Genomic DNA, 9,031 nt, shown 5'->3' with positions numbered 1-9,031 from the left:
TTACTCTTCTAAGATTTTTATAAGGTGACAGACTATGAGAGTTTAGAGTAGTATTGACTTTGGAAGAGTTTAATCTATCATTTATCTCTTCATGCTTGACTAAGTAGTCGGTGATGCATATACTCTTAATAACAATAATATAAAAGAGATTCATTAGGAAATGTATTATTGTTACATTCTATCAATAAAAAAAATTATTCCAATAGTTTTTCATTTAATTATTTTTTATTTTAAATTAAGTGATTGGATCACCATAAAAACTTATTTTTATTGAGCAGGATAATAGATGTAGTTGAAGTAGATAGTACATATATTTACAAGTAAATAATCTTCTTCATGGGATTGATATTATAATCTATCACTAAATTACTTGATTCAGTATGTAACTTGCATATATTAAGTGGGGTTTTTATAATTTTTTATATTAAAGAAAATATGTTCACCATCCAACTATAATCTATCACTAAATAGTTGACCCTATTTAACACTTAGATCATTATAGACCTCTTAAGGATTTTACAAACCCTTTAGTAGATAGAATTTACTAAAGTATAAATAAATTCACCATCCAAGCAAATAATTTTAGATTAAAACCTGTAATCATTTAAATGATACAAAATTCTTAATTTAGGGGTAACTCCCATTAAAGAGCCTAACCTACATTTAGCAAGCTTCTTAGAAATTTTTAATATATTTAAATATAATGATGTTAGTGATGATGCTATTAGACTTAGACTGTTTCCACTTTCTCTAAGAGAAGGCAAAAATATAGCAAAATTCTTTACCTACAGGCTCTATTACTACATAGAATGAGTTGGCCCACAAATTTCTAGGAAAGTATTTCCCACCTTCTATGACTGCCAAGCATAGAAATGATATTACTTTTTTTACTATGTTAGAATGAGAATCTATTTATGAGAGTTGAGAGAGATTCAAGGAGATGTTTAGAAAGTGCCCTCACCATGCCCTACCTGATTGGTTAATAATTCAAACTTTTTACAATGGATTGGTAGGATCCATATATGCCATAATTGATGCTGCAACATGATGTTCTTTGATGTCAAAGCCTTTTGAAGATGCTTATGAATTAATTGAAGAAATGACAACAAATAATTTTCAGTGACCTACTAATAGGGTGAATAAGATAGTGGCCAGAGTTTATGAAATGATTCTTTATCTATTTTGACTGCTCAAGTTTCTATTATTTATAAGAAATTGGATTAATTGAAGGTTAATTGTGATCTTAGGAGATATAGTACCATCACGCCAAGATATGTAGTGTTGCAGCACTTCCCCATAGATTTTTTTTTCTGAAGAAATGAAATTAATGCATTAAAATGAAAGAAAAAACAACCTAATACGAACTAGAAAGAAGAAACTAATGGTTCCTTTATCAACATGAAAAAGGAACCTAATTGAAAGAAAATTTGTTAAAGTAAAACATATTATAATTGAAATGAAACCCACTATTTCCTATTTTAAAATCGTTGAGATGCATGGAATACCAAAGTTTTAAACAACCCGAGGGTTGGTTAGTATCCTGGAGTTCCCACCCGGTTAAAGAATAGGACTTAGTATCGATCCCATAAGCAATTAGAATAAGTTTAAAAAACAAATAACAAACTAAAAGAAAAAATAAGTAACAAAAGCTAAAATGGAAAATACAAATTTTCAAAGACTTCCAAAAACCACCTAAGAATATCACTAATAGATTTTCCAAATGTTACTTCCAACTTACAAAGTCGTAATTCAAAGCTAGTATTATGACAAACTCTTTGATAAATTGCTCCATACTCAAGTATCTTTCCACTTTGTTGATAGCAAAGAGAAAACCAGCTTGCATATTAATGAGATAAAGATAAGAACCTCTCTTAACATTCTTCATTTTGAATTCAGCCAACCTTCTTCTAGGTAGATCTTTCACCGGTCCTAAGGCTTGAAGTTCTTTGAACAATATGTGCTTAGAACTGGAAGAACCACTCATCTTAGTAGAAAAACTTTTTCCTTTCTTAAAAATAGTTTTTTTAAAATTCAAACTAATCACAGAAGGAGGAGAAATATCTCTCAAACCATAAATACTTTCTTTCATTTTAGAAAATCTTGTTGAATTAGTAGTAGGAGAAGTTGAATTATGTTTATCAACCACCTTTGATTCAGTCGCTAAAAAAGTTAAAGTAGGTACAACTGCCAATTCTATTTCAGAATTAATAGCATCTTTCACTTCCTCCTGAATATCCAAAATATTGAATTCAAAATCTGATTTGTTTGCTCCCAACAGACCAGCAAAATAAATGGTTTCGGTAGAAACTGCTTCCAACGGATCAGCTTCATTACAAACAGTTCCCTTAACTTCATCCACAATTTTAGCATTTTTGAATTCAGAATTTAAATTTTGATTGAATCCATTTTCTGATTCATGAGCTCCCATTAGATCAGCATCCAAAATAGGTACATTGCAAGTAGCTCCCAACGGATCAACAACCAAAATATGGAATTCAAAATTCAAATTCTGAATGGGCTCATCTAAGATTGGTCTAACTGAATTAATTTGACAAGTCAGATTAATATCTTGGATCTGATCAATATAATAATCAGCATCCTTGATTAATTCAGCTGCCATGTAATCACTTTTATTAGAAGATAATATATTAAGATTATTTGTAAAACCAGGATCTGAGATGTGCTCTATCACAGGATTTCTACCCAAAATCCAATTAGCTGGATAATCTTTGGAAACTGATTTATTAGAAAAGATCTTTTGACTTCTTTTGTTCTTGAACTTCACATGCATTCAAGGCCCAAAGGAGTTCTCATCATGTTGAGAAGAACTTGTAGGAACTTCTTTATCAACCAAATTAGTATTATAAGAATTTGGACAAACAAAATCTCTATGTCCAATTCTTCCACATTTGAAATAAATAGATGATAGATTTTCACATTCAAATTTTTGATAAAATCTATCATTAAGACCTTCAATCCAAATACCACAAGGGGTTTAGAATTCAACTTAATTCGAATGCAAGCTCTTGAAAATTCCCTCCTTCCCCATCTAAACATATTGCCATCCAATAATAACGGGGTTCTGATTCTAGATGCAATTCTGGAGATATTGGTTTCATCCCAGCAATGCATAGGAAAATGAGATAAACGAACCCAAATAGGAGAAGAAATTCCATCCATAGAAATAGGATTGAATTTTGGTGACCATCTGTCAACACCAATGAAAAATCCCACAACAAACCAAGGATCTCCATTAAAAACTTCTTCCAATGCTTCATATGATTGAAAAGAACACAAAAGCCAATCTAACCCAAGTGAGGTTATATGAAAACCTCCAAATTTACTCCATTGCTTCCTTAACTCAATCGAACATTTTGAAAAGGGCAAGTCTTTATATAATATTTTCAACACTAATGAATTTTTCAAAATTTGAACATTGGCTTTTTCTTTTTCCAAATCAAGCTTGACAACATTTTCATCTTCATTATCATCATGAATTTCATTCAAATTAATTTTAATATGTGGTTTTTTAATCCACACATTAGAATTAACCATTTCTGAAGGAGGATTAGAAGAAGAAGCCTCCCAATCATTAGTAGGAGGGATAAAATCCGACTTAGATGAAATTGACTTACTATTCAAATAAGGAATAACTCCTTTTCCTTTGCCTGAATCCAGCAAACTCATTTTCTTAGAAGCCAAACCTCCCTCTCTTATCACAAGAGGAGAATTCAAAAAACACGAATTGTGGGAGATGCTGCGTTTGAACAAAAATCTACCTTTCGAATCCAACAAAACTGGACTCGCGGTAGATAACAAGGAGAAGGTGTTTTGGCCATCCAAGGATGACCGGCCACCCTCTACCATCTTCAACAAAAGCAGCCAAAATCCTCCAAAATCCCTCCTATTTTTGTTGACCTTCTCTCTCTTCACTCTTCAATTTGGCACATTGTCCCTAATTAGCCCCATAAATTTTGAAAAAATATATCATAAAAGGAAAAGGAAGGAATCCTTGGAAAATATTAATGTATAGTTGAAAATACAAATAAATAATCAATTTAATGCTCTAAAAAATTTGAAGATCAAATAGGGAAATTGGCTAGGTTAATTCATTATCAAAACTGGGTTGAACAATGTCATAATATCCAACTTAGAAGTGGTAAAGGGTTAGGAGACCCATATAAAGGGAAAGATAAACCCTAGAATAAGGATGATAGAGAGGAATAGCAAGAAAACACGACATCTTCTTAACAACTTGAACCTATTAAAGAACCTAAAAAGGTTTATAAAAAAGTTCTTGAGAGACCACCACCCCCTTTCCCTGAGTGGTTGATCAAAAGAAATCTTAACAAAAAGGCCTCAAAGTTCTTATAAGTGTTTAAACAATTAACCATTAATATTCTCTTCTATAAAGCTTTAGAATAAATGACCACTTATGTTAAATTCATGAAGGATATTTTGAGAAAGAAAAGGAAGATTTGTGATTATGAAATAGAGGCACTAACCAAAGAATGTAGTGTCATTTTACAAAGAAAATTCCTATAAAAACTTAAGGATCATGAAAGTTTTATTATTCCTATAACTATTGGCAATAAATTAAGTGGGAGAGATTTATGTGACTTAGGATCTAGTATTAAAATCATGCCTTTATCCATCCTAAAGGGGTTAGATATAGGAGAGGTTAAACCTACTTTTGTTACTCTTCAATTGGAGGATATATTTTTTATTTATCTGAAAGGAATAATAAAGTATGCTCTGATAAAGGGTGATAAGTTTATTTTTTCTATTGATTTTATTATTTTAGACATAAAAGAAGATGGAGAAATACCTTTCATTTGAACAGGGAAAGGCATGATTGATGTTCAAAAGGGAGAATTAACAATGTGAATTCAAGACAAGGAGGTGACAATTAATTTATTAAAATCTATAAAATTTTCTCAATAAATGAAGGAAGATTTCCTTAGAGTGGATTCAGAGGATGTATTAGTAGAAGATCTTAAAGAAAATTTATTAGAATGAGAAAGTATTGAGGAAGAAGAAGATGAGCAAGAAAGTGGGTTTATGTTTAGGGTAAGTGGGCCCCCTTTATTCCTATTTCTATAAACCAAGTTTTCAAACCTCGACTTTTAATTTAATGGTGATGAGTACCTAAATTTATATATAACTACTGTAGATTATATTGAAATAATTAGGTTCCTTATCTGGAGAGACTTAAATGCCCAATGGAAGATAAGAGAGAATAAAATTATTAATTTCTCTACATCGGCCCTCACCCAGTAATCCAAAGCCTGACACTATTTCATTTCTATGAAGCTTATGCCTAAATAAAATATAAGTGAGCTGATAAAGGATAGGGTTGTAATAAATTTTTTATTAAAAAATAAATGATTATTAAATTTGGGAAGATATTCATTCACTTTACCAATTATATGCTTAAAAGGTAACTTTTATACAATTAGGTCATCCTAGTTATATCTATGAGTTTTGTGAGCAGCTAGAGTAGTAAGAAACCCATAGAAGGAGCATATTATGCCTTCTTCTTCCCTAAGTAGGTCCAAGATCATGTCTTTCAAAATCTCTGTATCATAGAAAGAAGAGGGATCTGGCCAGCCAAACCAACCCAACCAGCTATGTAGAGATCTTCGGACACAAGGAGACTTGGTGGAAGACCTTCAAGATAGAGTTGTTCATATCAGGGTTTATGTTGAGCACTTTAAGCGGCAATTTATAGGACTAGAATACAGAATATATATTGTTAACTATTTGATGCTTTAGCACCAAAGACAATATCAGATCCATGATAACTACAATGCAGTTGTGGTTAGCATGCTTAAGAAATGGGAGATGGACTACCATGGTCAAGGGAACATATTTGCAGGCCTACCCCCATTTCAAATGTGCCCAAGAATTGGACCTTCATCAACACAACCAACATAAATAATACAGGCATCAATAAAAGAAAAAGAATATTTTGATGAGGAGTAGGGAGAGCCCTACTATTGTTGTTATGGTCATTTTATTTTTATTTTTACTTATTGTTATAAATTTATTCAATTTAGTTTTTGGTTGTTTTTAAATATTTATTTATTATGTTATTTTTTATATAAATTTAATTTGAAATATGAATGAATAAAATCAATTTCTCTAATTTTATGAAAATTATTTACCTTATAATATTGTACTTTGCCTGAGTTATAAAATATAGAAATTAAAAATTGACATCCTTAAGTATTTAATAGTACACAATTTATAAAATTTCCCTTATAAAATAGTTACAATCAATAACTAATATTGCCATTTAAAATTAGTAATTCCAGGTAAGTTAAATTCTAGAAATCACTTAAGCACTTTAATACTTTTAAAGTAATTCTGGGTTTTAGGATTAATATGAATTAACTCATTACATTAAACCTAAATTACCTAAAAAGTAAATAATTGGGGAATTAAGAAACCTTTAATAAACTTTGTATTAGAATAAATAGTGGAGAAAATAGACAAGTATTCAAAATTAAAATAAGGTATTTTACCGAATAAATAAATAAAAAGTTAAAAGTGAAAAAAGATTGAAAAGACTAAGTACTAGAATATTAAAAATTGGTACCTATAATATTTTTTCTCTATTAAGGGTGTTTTTTATCAAAGAAAATACAATTTCTCCCCTTAGGTGAGGAGCAACAATAAATTTCAAACATATCTAAATGGATGCATATGGATAAATTGGAATTTTTTTACTATAACCTTCACTCCATTGCAAGTTTACTTCTAATATATTCTTGATAAACTAGGAATCACCGCTTCTATCAAAATTTTGATTACCTTTATCTATGTCGCTGATGGGAAAATTAAAAGGAAATAACTCTTTTGAGGCTCTCTTTGATCTCTCTTGTTTGATCATTAAATTAGCATCAGAGGCTTTAATGATGTTCAAAAAAATGATAAAGATTTTGGGGGGAACCCACTACATCAAGTGTACCTTTTGAACTTTAATAGTTGTATCTTCAATGTTAGATTAATCAATTTACCATGTAGTTGTTTAACTTATAATAGTACAATCAGTAAAGTTGCAATCCTATATGATGTCTCTTAAATAGTGATATTTGTAATAATGCTTGGATTAGTTATTTTCCACTTTCACACTATAAACTTTTAAGCCCCCATTTCTATGATCATGCTCGTATTCATCTTCAAATTGATCCTTTTGTGATTGGTTATAAATGATTTATGTAAAATAACTATCAATTCAAATGTGATTCCTTTTTAAATATTGCAATCTGCTTAGAATATTTTGATCAATGTGGACCATATATTCTCTTTATTCAATAAGTTGAAAAATGTGAACAATTCTCTAAAGCTTATTAATTTGTATTCATACACCTCCCTCCATAATAATATTGTCAAGCTCCAAGAAGATAAAAATGATATTTATACCAACCTTAAATGAAAACCTTTGAGTCAAATACCTTCTTTATTTGGCTCTCTCCAACCAAAAGAACATATTAAGCCATTACTTATGTAAATAATTGGATTAAACAATGTGTTAAATGTGTGTGTTTTTCTTAAGGGAAGGATGACCTTAAATTTCCAAAAAAAAAAAATGCATGAAGAAATAAAAATCTCATTAGATAAATACTTGGAAATAGTGGTCCTATCAATTCCCATAATTGTGTTATTTTTTAGGCAATGATTTTATTTTCTTTTAAAAAAAATACACTACAAATGATTCAACTGCTCTTATCATTCTAGCTTGTCCTACAATCTCCATCGAGGTGCAACATTATCTTATCATGGACTTCTCTCCTAAAAAGATCAAAATTAAACTTTTTTGTTAGTTGTAATGTCAAAGATCCTAAATAGATTAAATGATTGGGGGAATAAATTTATTTATCTTGCAGGAAAATTTATTCTTACTAACTCTGCTTTCTGTTGATTCCTATATTTTTATCAACTTATTCACTAGTTCCTTTCAGGATGTTGAGTGAATTTGATAAAATGTGTAGGAATTTTTTGTGGCATAAGCTTGATGTTAGTAAAGGACTTCATTATGTTTCTTCGGAGGTGTTGTGTAAGTCCAAGAGGAGAGGTGGTCAGGGGTTAAATTATGTTATTTGGAAAGTTGGCTCTTTGATGGAAAAACTAACATGGAACTACATCTCTAAACCTGATTCACTGCTCAATAAGACATTGTTATACAAATATGGTGAAGATGTCTTCAATTATGATCCAGAGAAAAGTGCTTCATCTACTTAGAAGATTATATTGCATGGATCTAAATCTCTTCATCCACTTGTTAGATGGAGGATCTTGAAAGGTATTGAGATTAACATTACTAAAGATATATAGTTTTTGGATAAATGTATTTAAAGGTGGCCTACATTTGTTGATAATATGAATGAAGAGTATGATTGTCTTTTGCGTTTTATCAAATATGGTAAATGGGATGAATGTAGAGAGAGTTGCTATTTGCATGTTTTACATACTTGCAACTTATATTATTTTGATGATTTCAAATATTATTATTTTTATATATCTCCTAACACTTTTTGGAAGCTTTATTTTTGCTCTAATGTGTACTAACATTTCAGGAATATCAACTCCAAGCGATGAAGAGTTCAAATTATTCTTTTGTAAATTACAAGTTTTTTGAAATGAAAGGGAGTGGTTGTAATTGAGTGAAAAATCACAACACACACTCTTGGGGGACAAATTTTATGAACTGATCGTACGGGATGAACTTTGTTCGTACGGGACGATCATATCAATTAACCCTCAGAAGAGCAATGAATCTAACAGGCTAGGAGAAAATTTTTTAAGTCCTAATCGTCCAGGATGAATTTAATATTCGTCCCGGGATGAACGTCTCAGGAATTTCACTTTCATTGTTCGTCAGAATGAAATTAATTTTCGTCTCAGGACGAAGCTCTCTGGATGATATCGTACAGGATGAAATTAATTTCCGTCCCAGGACGAAGCCCTCTGTATGAGATCGTACAAGACGAAATTAATTTTCGTCTCAGGACGAAGCCCTCTGTTT

The 9,031-nt window shown here is 30.6% G+C and overlaps 1 non-coding gene across 1 annotated transcript; it reads right to left on the bottom strand.

Moving 5' to 3' along the window:
* Window positions 1-862: 862 nt before the first annotated feature.
* LOC114578996 lies at window positions 863-969 on the bottom strand. The gene has a single exon (XR_003699883.1). It is a non-coding gene; the product is annotated as a small nucleolar RNA R71 (small nucleolar RNA).
* Between the last annotated feature and the right edge of the window lie 8,062 nt (window positions 970-9,031).

Source organism: Dendrobium catenatum, unplaced genomic scaffold, assembly GCF_001605985.2.
Source record: "Dendrobium catenatum unplaced genomic scaffold, ASM160598v2 original_scaffold_246180, whole genome shotgun sequence".
Classification (NCBI taxonomy): Eukaryota; Viridiplantae; Streptophyta; class Magnoliopsida; order Asparagales; family Orchidaceae; genus Dendrobium; species Dendrobium catenatum.
This window is presented reverse-complemented; position numbering and strand designations above follow the sequence as displayed.